Raw genomic sequence first — 14,990 nt, forward strand, 5'->3', positions numbered from 1 at the left:
GTAAGAGTCTCAAAGTGCTCATTCAGAAATGAGTACTTTCCCGGTTAGGGAAGATGATAAGTCGAGACTGAGACAATAGCAATCGCTAATGAATTGTGTAGTTATGTAATGACTAGACTGACGAAACATGAATAAAGATAACTCTATTCCACCACTGAAACCAGCGTTTTCAACAGTAATGATGCAAAATTAAAGATTCCATGAATACATTGGGATCTCAGAAGATTGTCTCACGATGTTACAAGCCGCCAAAACTCCCAAAAGTGTCATATAGACACTCAAGAGCAGATGAGGTTTGATACAACAGGAAACATCTATAGAAGTACAATGAGAAACAGCTTCTCTTAAAACTTCTTCAATACTATTTCCATTGTCGTGATTTTACGAATCACTTAGACACGTCTGTCGCTCACAAGAATAGATCAATGACTGACTTTGTTTTGTTTGTTTGTCTAGTGTTGCCAAAATAGCAAACGTTGCCATAGTTTTTTTTTTATTTTATTTATCTTCAGTGTTGCCGAGTACAACTATTATTTTATTGTATATGTGATTAAATTTGATTTATTTTCTGCATATCCTTCATCTCATCCCTACATTACTTCTAACCTCCATTCTCAATTAAAACTTTTTACTCACCGACTTTTGTTTTTTTTTTCTCTTTAGAACAAAATTTTATTCACCAAATATCCGTATTTTTTTATTCCATATTCCACATCTTTATTCTCCATCCCAGCTGCAGCAGCCTTAGAAATCTGCGCTTCCTTAGCCAATTCCGTCTTATTGCATTGGAAGTCCAAATCAAAACAATTCGCAGCAGCAGCTTTAAAAATCGGCGCCTCTAAAACAAATTCCGTTTTTTGCACCGGAAGGCCAAATCAAAAGAATCAGCAGAAGCAGCCTTAAATATCTTCGCTTCTAACGCCAATTCCGTCTTATTTCACCGGAAGGCCAAATCAAAACAATCAGCAGCCGCAGCCTTGAAAATCTGCGCTTCTAAAGCCAATCCGTCTTATTAAACCTGAAGGCAAATTGGCGCTTCTAAAGCCAAATTCGTTTTATTCCACCGGTAGGCCAAATCAAAATAATCAGCAGCATCCTTAAATATCTGCGCTTCTAACGCCAATTCCGTCTTATTCCACCGGAAGGAACAGCAGCAGCAGCCTTGAAAATCTGCGCTTCTAACGCCAATCCGTCTTATTCCACCGGAAGGCCAAATCAAAACAATCAGCAGCAGTAGCCCTTAATATCTGCACTATTTGTGCTTGTTCTACCAACCACGCCATTGTCGTGATTTTACGAGTTTCAATTCAGAGATTCATTTAGACACGTCTGTCGCTCACAAGAATAGATCAACGATTGACTTTGTTTTGTTTGTTTGTCTAGTGTTGCCAAAATAGCAAACGTTGCCATAGAAATTTATTTTCTTTTATTTATCGTCAGTGTTGCCGAATACAACTATTATTTTATTTTATTTTTAATTAAATTTGATTTATTTTCTGCATATCCTTCATCTTATCGCTACACTTCCGTAAAAGTCAACAGAACTTAACGTTTTTTTTCTTGCGAATTCGAATCATTTTCAATTTTATAGAAATAAATGTTGACGGCAACACCTTGACAATTCTTTTAAGGTTTCATCGGTGAAAAATTTATCATATACCTAGATAAACTAACAACAGTTCATGAAACTACGATTGTGTAATCTCCGAATCAACTAGCCGAAATAGCTCAGTTGGGAGAGCGTTAGACTGAAGATCTAAAGGTCCCCGGTTCAATCCCGGGTTTCGGCAAGGAATCACTTTTTTGGTACGCATTTTTAAGTCTTTAAACTCTACAAAAAATAATTCAACATCATCTCAAAATATAAAAAAATTAATACATAAACTTATTCTAAGCAAACCATTCAAAATTTTACAAAATATTCAAAAAGTATGTTCGTTGCCGAAACCCGGGATTGAACCGGGGACCTTTAGATCTTCAGTCTAACGCTCTCCCAACTGAGCTATTTCGGCTACATAAAAACCGGGTTCCGAAAATGCAATCAGGTGTGAAACGCATGATCCTCTTAAATCGAACTTTGATCGAAGCGAAAATGTACTGATTTCATAATTTTCTGATGAAAATATTTTGTTTATATTTTTTTTAAACAAATATATTTTGACAGTTTTTTTCGGATTTATAAACACATTAATACATATTCCCATATGGTCTAGTGGCTAGGATATCTGGCTTTCACCCAGAAGGCCCGGGTTCGATTCCCGGTATGGGAAAGTTTTTTGACTTTCCCAGGACTTCTGTGGGTGAACATTTTGTGAATTGAGCTTTGCACTACTCTTATGACACACACGACTTTATGATATTTACTTACCTGCCGGAAACTGACGACTGGAATTCAGCTCTCGGGCTCAACTTTTTGTTTGACTTGAAGAAATCGGAAAAACTTCAGTTCAGGTTTTCTTCGGGGATCCACAAATTATCAATCATTCAAGTTAATAGTTTCCATCACTTTTCAGAAACACCTGCTGGAATGAAAGAAAAAATAGTTTAATTAACCATGGCATGCTAAGACAGAATCAAAAATATCTAATTGGAGGCAAATTAATTCTTAATTCTCAATCATAAATCCGAACCACGAATCTTTAATGTACGAATCCGAAACCTGAATACTATTCCAAAATTTTGTTAAATATTAAATCCATAGTAAAGCAAGACTGTAGTTATTTCGATTCGTAATTTACTCTAATTATTTGACTCAAATGGTATGGTATTCTTTCCAAAAGGTAATTGTCATGCAACCCTCAATTTGACTGTGTTTAGTTAAAATTTATCTTTTCTCAAAACTTTGTGGAGCTATAATTTTCAAAAAAAAAACCTTTTCAAAAAGGCACTTTATTTCAAGTGTCATGCAATCCATTATTCTTCGAGAAGCAACCTGCAATTGGTGCAGGATTTAGAAGTTCCTATAAATGGCCGTCTCTTATCAGCGTTACAAAGAAATCGCTGCAATTTGTGCTCTGAACAAAAAATGATGCTGCTGTCTGCAAAAAAAAAAACAGCGCAGAAAAACCAGAAAACACAGAACCCATTCATGCCCGAGAAAAGCTACCGAAGTGTATCGGCTGCAGACCTCCTCATTTTGCTTAGAGGGGCTTAGAAATATATCACGAATCTGTGCGGTATTGTTGTTGATGGGGGCCAAAACCGAGAACCGAACCAAACGAATGAACGAACGAACGAACGGGTCGGGAAAAATAATAAAACATGTGCTAATAACAGCCACCAGGCAGCTCGATCTTTTGGCGGGAACAGAAGCGATAAATTATGCTATACCTTTGCGCACAAGTTCGGTTGAGCTGCCAGATTGAAATGAAGAACCAAACAAAAACAAAAAAAACGCTTGAATGGACCGGTTGCCCATTGATATGTCCTCTTGTCGGGGGCTAAGCCTAATCTTTTCGAAACATTTCATGTAAAGTTGATCAATTGTGGAGTGAAAAACTGGCACCGCTGCCTTCTAAGGTGGCACGCAGCCTAAGCAACCAGTCTTCAGTCATCTTCTCAAACGACTTCTAGGAAAACACGATTATCGTTAATTGAATCATGATGTATAGAGCGGGATGATCGATGCAACCGCACGAAAAACTGGGTTTGTTTTCCCTGGCTGCTCTGGTCGTAAAGCGAAGAGCTAAGAACACTAGCAACAGCAATGTCTAGTTCGGCACCAACAAGATGTTGAAGAATGCGGTGCAGTGCATATTGCAATTATGCTGCTGAGGGCTGGGATATTTTTTGTCCCCTGTAGTCGCCATAGAATAGTATGATTGCGCCCAACAGAATCTATAAGGATGCTGCGGGGATGTAGTCAACTGATTAAACGAAAGAGAGGGAAAGGTTTTAAAAGGCGGTATATGCTTTGCATTTGTATATCCCATATGGTCTAGTGGCTAGGATATCTGGCTTTCACCCAGAAGGCCCGGGTTCGATTCCCGGTATGGGAAAATTTTTTGAACTCGCCACTGACCTGTGTTTTGAAAAACTTGAAACTTTTTTCCCGGAATTTACCACACCGTGGCATTCTTGCCTTTCCACTAAGAGGTAGAAATTTTTTTCTCAAATATTAAAGAATGAACTTACCTTTTAAACCTTTTCACCTCGAAATTCTCAACACGTCACAATTTCTACGATTTGATTAGGATACGTTAGTTCGGAAGTTTTTTCCAAATTTCAACGACATTTTTCAGAAAGCTTTTTTATCACCTTACTAAGTTACCTCTAGCGATTAAACTTTTCACAACATTAATTACTTTTTTACACGTCCTTATTCACATTTCTGAAGACTTCCGGTGAATCTTTGCGTCGCGAAAACTTCGATTTGAATTATACTTTCGAGGATTGTCTAAGTTGACGAACTGCTTAAAGAACATGTCCACTCTTCACTTTGGAAACACTGGAATGAGCACCAACTTTACACAAACAGCTGGATTATTGCAAGTCCGAATTCAAATTTTAAAATTCCAAACAAAAAACCAAAACAACCCACGCGTCGCGTCAGCACTCGTACACGTTCAACCAATGTCACTCGCGTTTGAGAAGTCGGAACCCCTAAGTATGCGAGTTACTCAAAACTGGAAACATGCATGCCATCTTAAAGGATGATTCATCAAATAAACTTATCAAATGATTTCTAATTAGAGCAGAGGGAGAGGTTTAAACGTAAAATGGCAGAAAATAGTGATTACTGATAATATTTCAAATTAAAGTTAAATTCGTTTCATAACAAGAAGTGCTTAAATTGTGGTGCAGTGGTTTGATTTATCAACAAACTTCTAGTCCGGGAAGAAATGAGTTACTCATTTAACGCGGATTTGTGCCAACGATAGAACTTCAATACACAATTAACACACGACGTTTTTCAGGACAAGACACTTATCGTTCTACAATCGGAAAAAAGATTCAAAATTATCTTTTTGTCCACCGGCTTTGGACTCGATGTTGCCCATCTAAAGGACGACAAAAAAGGTCATTTTGATTTTTTTTCTGTTTTAAATAATGTTGAATTTTGTGTCCTGTAATACATCGTAGAAAAAAAAAAAGAATTATGACTTGTGTTTACTAAAACTGAGGTTCAAACATGAATGAACTTTTCAGTCTGAAGTCTGAATAATTTAATTTGACTATCAACCTATGACTAAGAACTTAGATTTTCGAAAATTGGATCAAAATTTCGACTGATCTTTAACTCATTTAGAATGATTACACGCTCATTTTAACTAACATAGAAGCTATTTGTCAATACCATGAGCTATATGTCGAAAAGACTAGCAATTTGGGAAATAGAAGATTTCGTTCGATTACGATTTTTAAAATGTTTTCTTCCGTATGTCTAGGTCCAAGTTTACTAAAATTTTGCATATTTTTGGATCTTATTTGAACTGAAGAATGAAACTGATTAAATTTCATTCTCATAGGAACTCCTCCAATCATTCGATTTACAAATTATTCTATCTAACTTCTGTTTTGATTGATTTCGAAATCAGATTTAAAAAATTATGATATTATAATAAAAGGAATGGGAATTCATGATAAAAGTTTCGAGCCCAAGTAAAATTGGAACACAGATAAAAATGTTGCACATATTTTTGAAGAATGTTAAAACCATAAATCAATTTCAGAATTGATGATGTTCAGGGCCGTAGGATTATTTTTTACCTATGATTTTTTACTCAAAACCCACGAATAAAAAAAGATTAAAACAAATTATGTTCGTAACTATGATCAACCCAGACAACCAGAAGTCGTATATTATTTTACAGATTATATTGCGGAAATTGCACCTTTTTAGACTCCTGTGCAAATAATTTCCACGCAGAAATATTTTCGCACTGACGCACACATAGACAACCCGTGTCAGTTTTTCAAATCAGCCGTTGCTCGCTTCTGATTTTCGAATCACATATCCAAACGGCATAATCGTTATTGTTTTGGCGAAAATTATTATGAAATGCATGCGAACCAAGAAGTTGAATAACGAAAATTGACCGATCAACGAATGAAAAGAAACGAAAACAAAAAACAGAATGCATTCTGTACATTCGGGTACAAGAATGTACAGAACAAATAAATCATGCATTATTCGGGCGTTTTTCGAATTACTGAAAAATTAGCCAAAAAATTATGGATTCACTTACATTTTTTACTGATACACCAGTCGCAATTGTTTTTAATTCAATTCTTTAATTCTATCCAAAGATGTAAAGAATATCGATATTTTTTTTTGTCATTGTGTATGTATAGGGTTCTCTGTGGTATAGGTCTGTGAGCAGATTTTACTGCGCGCAAATTATTTGCACGGGGGTCTAAATAGGTGCAATCTGCGCAGATTGTTGAAGACGGCAACGGTGCGTATGAAAGTTGATTTTTTGGTAGAAATAATTTGAAGTAACTGAACTCTGATCTTGGTCCTTTTTTCATATAGTCCCTTTTCAACTTTTAGCACATGATAGTTTATATAAAGAATGTGATGGTGTTAGTGAGTGCGGAATTGTTACCTGTCAAATCTGATTCTCTCAATAGTCTTAAAATTCATGCAATTGACAATAATTCGATCAGTTCACAATAATCCTGGAATCTCCTTGCGTGATTTGGCGAAACAGTTCAAGACGAACCACAGTACAGCTCGACAAATTTGTTTGCGAGAAGGCTTGCGGTAGATTCAAGTTTGTTTTCGCAGAAAAATTTGCTCGTATGTTGATGATTTGGCAAGGGATCTGTAGTTGTGGGAAGAAGACTAAGATTTTCATCACTGGGGGGGACACAATGAATGGACATGTTTACAAAGAAGAATGTCTCCAGAAGAGGGTTTTGCCATTCATTCGGTCCCACAAAGGTCCGGTGAAGTTCTGGCCGGACCTGGCAAGCTGTCACTACAGCCGGGATGTCGTTAAGTGGTATAAGGAGAATAAGATCGATTTTGTTTAAAAAAGTATCAATCCACCAAACTGTCCGGATTTTCGTCCCATCGAGGAATATTAGGACAAACAGAAGAAATCCCGAATAGCCAAAACCATGGTATTACATTCATTTTCCAGTGATTTTGAGTGTGACCACGTTATTCATGGTAATAACATCATCCTAGCTTGAATATTTTAAAAATTTGTGCTCTTCCATTTTTTCGTGTAGGGCAATTTTTTGACAGTCGAGGCCGGTCGAAGCATTTTGTTTCTACACTCAGAAATTTAAAAAATATTAAAAATATTATGTTTTAATTACTCTGACATTTGACTGACATTAATATCCAGAAATATTAAAAAATAACAATTCCAGTTATTTAAATTTATGCACCCGAATAATTTCTTGGCGTGTAATGATCCAATGCATAAAATTGAATAACCGAAATATTATTTTGTTCAAACAAACGCTTTGTGATTTGTGCGTTTGAGTCCCAACTAAACGGGTATGAGCACGTGCTAGATTCTTCAGTTGCAAAATGCCGCTCAACTTGACTGCAAGCAGATTCCAATCTTTTCGAATTTGTGAATCATCTTTGAAAAGAATGGAATCTATAGCAGAAAAGAATTATTAAAGGGAAAGTGCATTTGTTTTGTATGCTATGGTCAATAATGCACATTGACCATAGAACTTATACGAAAATCAAACGATTTTCGTTGGCTTTTTCTGATTATTTCTGCTTTAAGCGTTTGCCTTTACATCCCGGCTCAAACTTTTTTTTCTGACCACCAGATGTCGCTTCCATAACAATCATCCCATTTCTCAATGCATAAATTTTAATCGCAGAAATATTTCTCAGTGAGAAATATCCCAGTAATTACACCATGAGAAATATCCGTGTGCGTAAAGAGGGAGAAACGTGAAAATACCTAAAAATTAATTGTTTGATATTTTATTTATTTCTGAGTGTATATTGTCAAAAAGTTCCGATCGGGCAGAAAAAATTTCGGGGTTTTTAAAATGAAAATATTCATCAAAATAAGCATAAAGGTAAGTTGCAACGGCGCTTATTGAAAAAAAAGAACATAATTAATTTTTTTAATTTATCATTTCTAGCTACAAAATGCGTTCACAAGGAAATCCGGCATCCCGTAGAGTATGAGGCTAACCCAGCTGGTGGGGAACGAAAATATGGCAGCATCCGAGTAAAGTTTAGCACAAAGTGATTCAAAATGAGTGACTACCAATTATGAAAAAATTGTGATAAAAATAAAAATAAGTTTTACATAAACGAGAAATTAATACGGACATTTATTTTGAGATCACGAATTAACATAGAATTTCATCTTCCTTGCAACAAAGAACATTCAATGAAATTCGATGAAAAAACAATAAATTTCATCGTTCTCTTGAGAAAAATTGGAAGATGTATTAACTATAAATTTTATAGTTTTTTGTTCTGAAATGTATGGAAAAATGTTGATTTTTTCATTGTTAAGTTGCTTAACAACCCCCTTTTTTCATGGTAATTTTGGCCAAAACCATGAATACCATGGTCGAAAACAATGATTTTGACAGTGAATTCATGGTTTCATGCATCGTGATATTCATGGTGTCAACCATAAAATCCACGGTAGAGTGAAAATGAAATTCATGGTTTTTTCATAATGTTTTTCTATTCGGGATGTGACAGAACCATGAAAAAACCCCGCTCAAATGGAAAAGTGGTGGAACAAGATGGCGAATGAGGTTACCAGCAGTACTGTGCAGAAAATGATGGGTGGTATCACAAAAAAGTTCCAAAGTTCATCCGAAAAGCTGACGAATGATTTTTATGTATTTTTTTCCTTAAAGTGCAATAAAAACCCTACAAAATGACATTTTTACTTTTGTTGTACGTTATTTCTTTGCGGAGAAATGATCTATTTCATCCGACCAGATTCTTTGTGAAACAGAATTTAATATTGGTCATTTGTATCGAAGACACTATAGGTCTACTAACCTAGTATCGGGCCGATAGGCAGGAACACTTCAACGATATTTCTGTCCTTTTAAAATTGTTCTGAGTTCGAACTATTCTCTTAACTCCACCTCAAAATCGACCCGACACTTCTTCGCAAAAACCATTCCCAGGTGTCGGTGCATTTTTTTCTTTTTTCAATGCTTCAGCAGTAGTAGACCAACCAAAGTAAGTACCAAAACGAAACGAAACGCTTTATTATATTATATTTACACTAAATTAAGAAAATTCGTCTTCGCTATGATAAAACGTGCCATAAAAGTAATATATTGAACATTTATAAAAAGCGTTAACAAGTTTCCTGAGCTCGGTGATTCCGATCATCATCATCTTCACCTTCTCGGTTCCAAGGTAAGAAGGGCCAACCTTCCACTATGCCGCTGGGGTTCTACGTCTGATGATGATTTTGGGACGGAAGACGGGGTCCAAAAGAGGTAACATCGCTTCATAGAGGCCCGGCACAGTCACATTTAGTCGCCGTCGTCCGGGAAAATTGCACCAGACAGCACCAGGGGTAGGTGTTTTTCTGCAGTTTTGTTTTTGTCCAATCGTCCAATGGATCAGGTTCAAGGGATTCGAGGGAGAAGTAAGGAAAAAAGCGTTCCTCCCTTTCGGCGGTACTTTGCAAGCTCATTGCACAGCACAGAACAAGAATTGTGCGTCGTAGTTCTGACGGAAATGAGCCCGATTGCCGTCTTTCCACAGAAACCAGCACAAGAAAGCTCGGACTCGGTGTGAAATGGACATTTGGGGTCTTGTTTACTGACGGCTGAGTCAGACCGATTCCCTGATCGGTTAAGTTCTTTTCGGCCTCGGGGCGCTTTTGAGGATTTCATTTAACGCACTCGTTACCAATTTATCATTGAAAGCGAACATCGGAGACACACACTGGACCGAGGCTGCGTCCCTTTGGTCTTGGCAGCGTTCGGCTTTCCGATTTCGGCCTCCAATTCGAACCCACTGTGCAGTAAATCATTTGGTGTACACACATTTTGTGCGCTCATTTTTGCCGTTCCTTCTCGCCGTCCACGCTGATAATGAATAGATTTATTGAGGCAAAAAATTGATGTATTTAACCGGCTCAAAACTTCGGTTTTTTGCATACACTCTTTTGCACGTGTGTCGTCCACCACGCCTTCGGAACTCTTCGGAGGGAAAACCGTCGATGGTTGCATCGGATTCCGTTCGTATCCCCGCGGTTATTGTTGGTAAGCAAACCTAATTGAAATCGACACTCGGGATCCAAGCAGGCTCAGCTGGAAGACTCAACGAAGCGTAGGTACGAGTTACGCGCCTGCCTCGCAAAGCCTACTTGCGCAAAATGTGTGATAACTCACTTTGGAGCGACAGGCGCGAAAGAGTGGCGTTACTTTAACAATAACAATAACAGCAACAATGAGGCCCCCACTTTTGACTGCGAACGGGGTGGCAGGATCGCCAATGTGCAACCATGAGCGTGAAAGAGCGAATAAATTATGCACTAATTGAATAATCGAAATTTATGAAACCCCGCCGCCGATGCAAATTCACTACGTAACGCACAACCGATCAGCAGAGCCAAGTAAAGCTGCGACCAGATGATGGCTGTTTCCGCCTGGGTTTTGTCGCTTCGGGCCCAAGCTGGAACCTGGTAAATATGTTGTCCTGTCTGCCTGCATGGGAATTAGCACCACGCACCGGTAGGGATCGGAAATGGAAAGTGATTGGACACAGCTCTCACTTACGGCTGCTGACAAATAAATTGGAACTTATATGGCAGGATTTACAATGCAATGAAGAGTTGTTTCCAGTTGTTTTAATGGCTAAATGATATTGGATTGCAAAATGCAGGTTTAAACTACGTCGGAAGATACAACAATTTATATGAAAAAACTCATGTTTTCATTTTTTTTCCTTTTTTTTTAGACGGTCCACCACACTTCCCCACACCAAAAAGCTCAATTTGAGTTTCTTGGTGATGGAAGCACGCAGAGAAAACACTTGTTATTTGTTCGTTGTACATTGAAATGTTCTTTGCAAAATTATGGAATTATGGAGGAAGGGATAATGAAGCTTGTCATTGGTTTCTATGAAAATTAAAAAAAAATTAAAATAATTCACTTTTCTAAAAGTTAACGAACCTGATTTTTTTTCTATTCACAAGTCAAAAAATAAAGATAAAAAAACTTTATTGTGCTAAAGGGTGATACGGTCAAAATTTGGTCAAGGGAAAACGAGTGTAAATCGGTGAAATCGTTTATTTAAAAAATCAAATTTCTTTTTTAAGTTTAATTAGTTTACGGAACAACCGTGTTTCTACAGGAAAGGCAGCAGACGTTTATTCAAACACTCTTTCACGTAAATTTCTTGGTTGACAGTCCCGGAAGCTATGAAAATGCTGCTTTTCAAGCCGCAAGTACAGATGGCTTGCCAAACCAGATATTTCTTCGCAAACTTTGACAGTTTCATGTGCTTGAAAATATCTGTTACCTTTCCCCTTCCTTTTGCCGTATAAAACTCCTGTCCCGGAAGCTGCTTGTAGTCGGCTTTCACGTAGGTTTCGTCGTCCATTACCACGCAGTCAAACTTCGTCAGTATCGTCGTGTACAGCCTCCGGGATCGCGCTTTGGCCGTCGTATTTCGTTTATCATCACGATTTGGAGTCACTACCTTCTTGTAAGTCGATAGTCCGGCTCGTTTTTTGGCTCGATGCACGGTTTTAGACGATACACCCAGCTTATTTGCGGCATCTCGGAGAGAGAGCTTAGGGTTTCGCGTGAAACTACCGCAACTCTCTTTGTCGTCTCAGCGGCTTCCGGTTTTCGATTTCCCCCCGATCCAGACTTCCTGGCTGTCGACAAACGTTCCCCAAACACTTTAATTGCATTTGTAACGGTTGATTTGGCAACTTTTAGCGATTTTGCTAGCTTTGCGTGCGAGTAGCTCGGATTTTCGTGATGCGCAAGCAAAATTTTGATACGCTGCTCTTCTTCCTTGGACGGCATTTTGACAACTGAAGAGTGAATTCCAAAATCAAAATAGGAGCAACATTCTACACACACACACACACACACACCTTCAAAATGAGGGGTGTTCAGGTTTTTTAAATGCAAAATTGAAAGAAATACGTCAAGTTGATATTGACCAAATTTTGACCGTATCACCCTTTATGTTTCTTAACAGCCGCATATCTATACAAAGCTCGCCTACTATAGTCACGTTGAAAATGTTTTTGCAATGATGCAAGCAGTCACTATTCCTAAATACGCTCACGTTGTTTTTGAGCAAAACGGCTTTCAAAGCCATCAAACGTCCTAGGTGATGATGCCAGGATTCGTCGTTCAATTTGTACGTTCATATTAGCCGAGAGAACAGTGCCAGCAACTAGGAAGGTACTACAGACTTCAGGCCGGGTTCCAGTGGTGCGTTTCCGGCTGGGGGGACAATACAGAGGGCCATATTCTCATCGATTGCGGTGTCCTTCAAACTCCCCCATTTTCCGATTTCACTCCTGGGGATGCAGCGCTATGATAGGGGTGCACAACAATCCAACCGAGGGGATGGCGATGATCTGTTATTGAATACCAACTTGTGCCAACAGCATCTGCATTTGGCCGGAAGGATGATCCGGTTCCGGTTATGATGTGTCAGTCAGTTCGTCGACTGACTGGTAGTTGCCCGTCATCCCCCCCTACTCAGTGTAGTTGAATGTTGTTTGGTCACCCTTCTGAATCAACAAATGCATCAGATACCTACAACAACATGGGGGACAATCGTTGCTCCCCTATTGCTGTGTATCGATGATGATGTTGATGGCCGATGGAACCACAAAACCTCTCCTCCGGGAGCTGACTACACCGGTTGAATGTGAGTCAGGTCCCTGTCTGTTGTGTCTTATTTGAGGGTTCTTCTCTGTAGGTTGGACCAGTCATGACGATGTCCATCGACGACGTGTCCTGCCTGAAATGCATTTTGCAAACCGATAGATATCTGCAAATGTAGATGGAGTGGGAGGTGCGTAAATTGAATGTGCATTTGAATTAAAATAATGACCATATCTTCGAGCCAATGAATCGTTCGTCAATGGTAAAAATGGGAAAAGGGTTGGGAAGAGTAAACTTTGTTGTTTGGTTTGTTTGATCATTTCATTTGCGGAATGTTGCTGGGCCATTCATGCACATTGTATACCTACATGTGTAATCGGAAAACGAAGGTGCATCCGTTTCCGGTTGACAGAATTATTGTCTCTGGCGTGGTGAATTGGTATTGGGCCACAATCGAATCATGGCAATGGATCGATTTGTTAATTAAAATTGATTTTCGATGTGAAATTTAATTACGGAAAGATGTGCTGTGAGTTTTGCACTGTACACCAGAGAGCTCGAATTTGATTTGTGAATTTGTGTAAAGTAGTGTTTTGAACTTTACAACTCATAACTGACTCACAGAGCTGTTAAAAAGAAGAGAAGTTCTAAAGCTGATTTTGGATGGCATTACGGCAAGTTTTAAGGGGGGGGGGGGTAGGGTCTAACACTTTCAAAAAATCGATTTTTTTATTTTTTTATTTTCTTATTGTAAAACATTTCAAGAATGTTGTGTCAAATTTTCAAGTCAATTGAAGCAAAACTATAGAAATTATAAGCCTTTATCTCCTCTTGCCTTATACTGCAAGAAAGCAAGAGCAGAAACTTCAAACGCGTTTTTCTCGAAAGCACATTTTTAAAGTCCGTGGACATCGTCATTTGAAAACTACTTATCCGATTCTTTTTAAATTTGGAACATATTTTCTACATATAAAATACCAGACCCCAACGTTTTTCTTTTTTTTTTTTTACTTTGGGGAGATTTTACAGATAAAAAATGGCGGATTTCTTCGTGAAAAATCGTAGTTTTTACTTCAAACAGCCACAAAAATTTCATAAAATTTTTTTTTAAGTTGAATAAAAACGTTGGGGTCCAGAAAAACAACTATTAAAAATATTTTGCTCTGATTTTTTGACTTCAGATGATTCTGTGCTGAGATACAGTGTCCACCGCAAATCCTATTTTCTAAAATGCATCCTCGAAAGTGCTCCGTCACCGGTTCATTTTTCAATATTTTTCTACGAAAAAATTACTAAATGTTCTTTTAACAATGCTTTGTATAATGCAAAAAATTAGAATACATTTTTTTGAAGGATAGCTCTAGAAAAAAATCGTGAAAATGATGTTTTTTTCCCCCGTTAGACCCTAACCCCCCCCCCCCCCCCCCCCCTTAAGTGTTCATGGTTTCTTAGGAATGCAATGAACAACTAGATTATTTTTAAATACTCTGCCCAAAACTTAGCATTAATAAGTCCGCGAACTTCAATCCGATGGTTGGGTTTGAATTCAAAGTGTAGAGGTTGACTAAAATTTCAAGGTTTGATTTTTTCTGACGAAACATTGAAAAGGGAGCCAAATGGAGGTGTTTGCAATAAATAATGTTTTAGGCTGGAAACTGACTCTCTGATAGCTTTATATTTTTGGAAAATTTAAATTTAGAATGAAAATTCAAACTATAAATTGGTACTAAGTTTTGGAAAATTGGTTTAAAACCTGGAGGCATGAATAAGGTTAATTTTATCTTATTGTTTTAAGGCTCATTTCCGAGTTCCGATTTTTGTAATTTATGTTATTTAAGTAATTTTAGTAATTTTAGTAATTTTAGTAATTTATGCAATTTATGTAATTTTTGTCATTTTTGTCATTTTTGTCATTTTTGTCATTTTTGTCATTTTTGTCATTTTTGTCATTTTTGTCATTTTTGTCATTTTTGTCATTTTTGTCATTTTTGTCATTTTTGTCATTTTGTCATTTTTGTCATTTTTGTCATTTTTGTCATGTTTGTCATTTTGGTCATTTTTGTCATTTTTGTCATTTTTGTCATTTTTGTCATTTTTGTCATTTTTGTCATTTTTGTCATTTTTGTCATTTTTGTCATTTTTGTCATTTTTGTCATTTTTGTCATTTTTGTCATTTTTGTCATTTTTGTCATTTTGTCATTTTTGTCATTTTTGTCATT

General features: G+C 37.4%; 4 non-coding genes across 4 annotated transcripts; 3 read left to right on the forward strand and 1 right to left on the reverse strand.

Moving 5' to 3' along the window:
- The first annotated feature begins 1,717 nt into the window (after positions 1-1,717).
- Trnaf-gaa (transfer RNA phenylalanine (anticodon GAA)) lies at positions 1,718-1,790 on the forward strand. The gene has a single exon. It is a non-coding gene; the product is annotated as a tRNA-Phe (tRNA).
- A 149-nt stretch (positions 1,791-1,939) lies between these two features.
- Trnaf-gaa (transfer RNA phenylalanine (anticodon GAA)) lies at positions 1,940-2,012 on the reverse strand. Its single transcript has one exon. It is a non-coding gene; the product is annotated as a tRNA-Phe (tRNA).
- A 186-nt stretch (positions 2,013-2,198) lies between these two features.
- Trnae-uuc (transfer RNA glutamic acid (anticodon UUC)) lies at positions 2,199-2,270 on the forward strand. The gene has a single exon. It is a non-coding gene; the product is annotated as a tRNA-Glu (tRNA).
- A 1,656-nt stretch (positions 2,271-3,926) lies between these two features.
- Trnae-uuc (transfer RNA glutamic acid (anticodon UUC)) lies at positions 3,927-3,998 on the forward strand. The gene has a single exon. It is a non-coding gene; the product is annotated as a tRNA-Glu (tRNA).
- The last annotated feature ends 10,992 nt before the right edge of the window (positions 3,999-14,990 follow it).

Source organism: Uranotaenia lowii, chromosome 3, assembly GCF_029784155.1.
Source record: "Uranotaenia lowii strain MFRU-FL chromosome 3, ASM2978415v1, whole genome shotgun sequence".
NCBI lineage: Eukaryota > Metazoa > Arthropoda > Insecta > Diptera > Culicidae > Uranotaenia > Uranotaenia lowii.